Here is a 3,592-nt window from a genome sequence, read left to right as displayed (position 1 = left end):
AGAATTAAGGAGACTAGACCAGCCATAGTAAAAATCCTTTGTAGTACCAAATAGAAATCCCACTGGTCTCTGACAAAGGAATTTTCAGATTTAATTTTTATTAGCATAAGCTACAAAGGGTTTCATTATGATATTTACAGCATGCATATAATGTACTTTGGTTAAATTCACTCCGACTATATTGCTCTTTCTTAGATCCTTTCCTCTTTTTCTTTTTAAATAGTGTTGGTAAGTTTTACTATGATATATACATGTATATGTGTGTGAACGTGGGTACACACACAGTATGTTTCTATAATGTCTCTTTCTATCACCTTTCCCTTCCCTCTCCTTCTACTGGCAAGGGAGTTTTTAAAGTCCTTTTTGCATGTCCTCAATTAGCAGGAAAAAACTGAAGACCAGGAAAACAAACTAGCTCAATGTCACTCAGCTAATAAACTAAGGAGATCTAGGCTCAAACTTAGATCCTTAGTCTTAATCTATGCAGAGCTTCTTCCGTGCAATATCCCCCAGAAGTATTGATTCTATTTCAGTGATGCTGAACACAAAGATGCTATGGATACCTAGAATATAGAGGGCATATGTTGCCTCCTCTCCTCTCTTCTCCTGTCCTCTCCTCTCCTCTCCTCTCCTCTCCTCTCCTCTCCTCTCCTCTCCTCTCCTCTCCTCTCCCCTCCCCTCCTCTCCTCTCCTCTCCTCTCCTCTCCTCTCCCCTCCCCTCCTCTCCTCTCCTCTCCTCTCCTCTCCTCTCCTCCCTCTCCTCTCCTTTCCTCTCCTCTCCTCTCCTCTCCCCTCCTCTCCTCTCCTCCCTCTCCTCTCCTCTCTTCTGTTCTCCTCCCCTCTCCTTCCCTTTTTCCCCTCCCCTCTTCTCCACTCCCTTCCCCTTTTTTCCTCTTCCTTTTTTTTCCTACCTTTTCACCTTGTCACTTTCTTTCCTTTTCCCCTTTTTCTTTTCCTTTATTTCTTTTTTGTTTTAAAGAAAGTCAGATTATTACATGCAGTGCTTCATTAGGATGTGTCTGAAGTTGTGGGAATGTGATGTGGAAAGCTTATTTGGAGGTTTTGGGAGGAGAGCTCAGTGTTCTGATTTCCTGAGAAGCAGTTTCATTGGCATCTTTTCATAGAACAAGTCAAGGTAAAATCCAAGAACACTTGGTAATACATCCATAACATAGTCTCCTACTAACTTGCCCTCAGCCTCAGACTTTCTGCCGTGATCTGGCAAAACTTAGTGTTTATAGTGCCTAATGTTCACTGGATATGTTTTCTGTACCATATGATTTGTCTATTGTGATTTCAATCTGAATTCTGTTCCTAAATCAATTCACTTACTCCAATCTTTCTCATCATTGGTGTAGTTTGAGAGTGTTATGTCCACTTTTTAATAAGGTCTCCCTAATGCTTTCCATTAATTCACCTAAATAGATAATACATATTAATTATATTACCCATTAATGTGAATGTGTACAATTTCTCAAGAAAATGTTACCCTTTGAGTGAATGAACAATACTTTTTAATCAATGCATATTTTTTTACTGAACCCTCAACATTAAGGCAAACAATGATCAAAAAATATTTGATGAAACGAAACCAAGAAGGATCAAAGAAAATAACCAGAATGTTTTATCCGAATCCCTTTCATCTTAAGCAGCTTTTCCTACCAACAACTACTCCGCCTACCAATAATAATCACATCAGAAAACCTGAATAAAAATTTTCTGTGTTTCAGGTCATCTTCTCAATGTTGTAGATATATAGTACATGCAGTCTTCACAGTACTGTGAAGTAAATATTAATACATCATCCCCATTCTACAAATGAATACACTGAGTCAAAGCATGGTGAAATCCCTCTCTTGAGAACCCATGGTTTGCAAGAACAGAATTAAGATTTAAACCTATACACTTTGGTTCTGATACCTGCACTCTAGCACTCCTTTCTCTATAATTAATTGTCAGGACTTGAAATTCCTAGGAAGGCTCAGGGTTAACTTCTCTTGACCTTGATCTACCATGCCCTATTTGGGCAAAGTTGCTAGTAACTACTGTATTCCCATAGGGAGAGAAGGTTAATGAAAGAGAAAGAAAGGCTGATAAATAATTTACCCCCTAAACACTGAGAAGAGATTTCTTGGATTAAGAATCAGGAAACTCCAAAGACACTATTCAGACAAGGTAATAAATGATACAATTATAGCCCAACTGGCTATAGTCTCTGGCTATGGGAGTCTATGGTTCACCTAATATGCTTCCTGTTTTTCTTCCTACAACATAATCCCTCTGCAAACAGAGGCACCTGTATCAAAATGAACTAACTTGGAAAGCCCCTGAATTCTAGCTCTTTTCTTTTTAAAGGAATGAATCTCTCAACTTATTGAGGGTGTATGAGTAGGTGGTAGGACTGTGAAGGGAGAAGAGGGGAGGGCCTTGGAAAATGTGGTTGAGATAGGAGATTCACTGAAGAAAATTAGACAATTTGTCTAATCATCATCATCACCATCATCATCATCATTATTGTTGTTGTTGTTATTATTTAGTGTATGCTTATGCTTGTACAAGTCCTGACCTTGAACTTAAGGCCTGGGCACTGTCCCTGAGCACTTTTGCTCAAGACTAGCGCTCTACCACTTGAGCCACAGTTCCATTTCTGGCTTTTTTGGTGGTGAATTGCAAAGAAGAGTCTCATAGACTTTCCTGTCCAGGCTGACTTCAAAGCTAATATCTTGGCCTCCTGAGTGCTAGGATTACAGACTTGAGCCATTGGCACTCTGCTGAAACATTTTTTTGGACTATCTAGGATAGAAATTGTTACTATTTTATCAGTGCATGGAGTTGAGGGAGGGGATGCAGTATTGAATGGTGCATGAGAGACTGAGCTCTGCTTGGAGTTTTGGCTGTACCCACTCACTGCTGTGAAAGCTGGGAGCAGTTTTCTTATCAATACAGTGAAGCCCCTAACTCTGGGATGTTGTCACAAACATGCATTTAAAACACTTGGAACAGTGCCTTGGCATATTTGCAAGTATTTGGTAAGTATTGATTTTATTTTATTTTATTTTTTCCCCTTGTCTCCCCATTCACAATACAGACTAGGCACAGGCCTGGGCTGAGGTGTATATGGGATAGGTTTACTCTGCCTCCTCTCTCTATACAGTCAGTGTAAGAACACAGCCTGTGGTAAGCACCCGGAGGCCTGATAAGTATTGATTTTAAAATAATGCATCTTAGCAAACATACCCATGACCCAGAACTCAGCTACTGTATTAGTCGGATTTCTGTTGTTATTATTAAATAGATGAGCTAATTGACTTATAAAGGGAAATGGTTATTTGGCTCACAGTGTTTGAGCTTTTAATCAATGATTACCTGGTCTTATAGTCTTAGGCCTGTAGAGAGACAGGATATCATGGCAGGAGCAAATGGTGGAGCAAACTATTCATCTCAAAAGCAGGAAGTCAAGCCAGGCACCCATGGCTCACTCCTATAATCCTAGCTACTCAGGAGGCTGAGATCTGAGAATCACAGTTCAAAGCCAGCCGGGACAGGAAAGTCTGTGAGACTCCTAACTCCAATAGACCACTAGAAAACAGGA

General features: G+C 40.0%; 1 non-coding gene across 1 annotated transcript; it reads right to left on the bottom strand.

Moving 5' to 3' along the window:
• Positions 1-3,063: 3,063 nt before the first annotated feature.
• LOC138834264 (small nucleolar RNA SNORA51) lies at positions 3,064-3,194 on the bottom strand. The gene has a single exon (XR_011374034.1). It is a non-coding gene; the product is annotated as a small nucleolar RNA SNORA51 (small nucleolar RNA).
• Between the last annotated feature and the right edge of the window lie 398 nt (positions 3,195-3,592).

The sequence above is a fragment of the Dipodomys merriami genome, unplaced genomic scaffold, assembly GCF_024711535.1.
Source record: "Dipodomys merriami isolate MVZ:Mamm:240054 unplaced genomic scaffold, mDipMer1.0.p SCAF_21, whole genome shotgun sequence".
NCBI lineage: Eukaryota > Metazoa > Chordata > Mammalia > Rodentia > Heteromyidae > Dipodomys > Dipodomys merriami.
The sequence above is the reverse complement of the archived record's forward strand: the minus strand, read 5'-3'. Positions and strand labels throughout refer to the sequence as shown.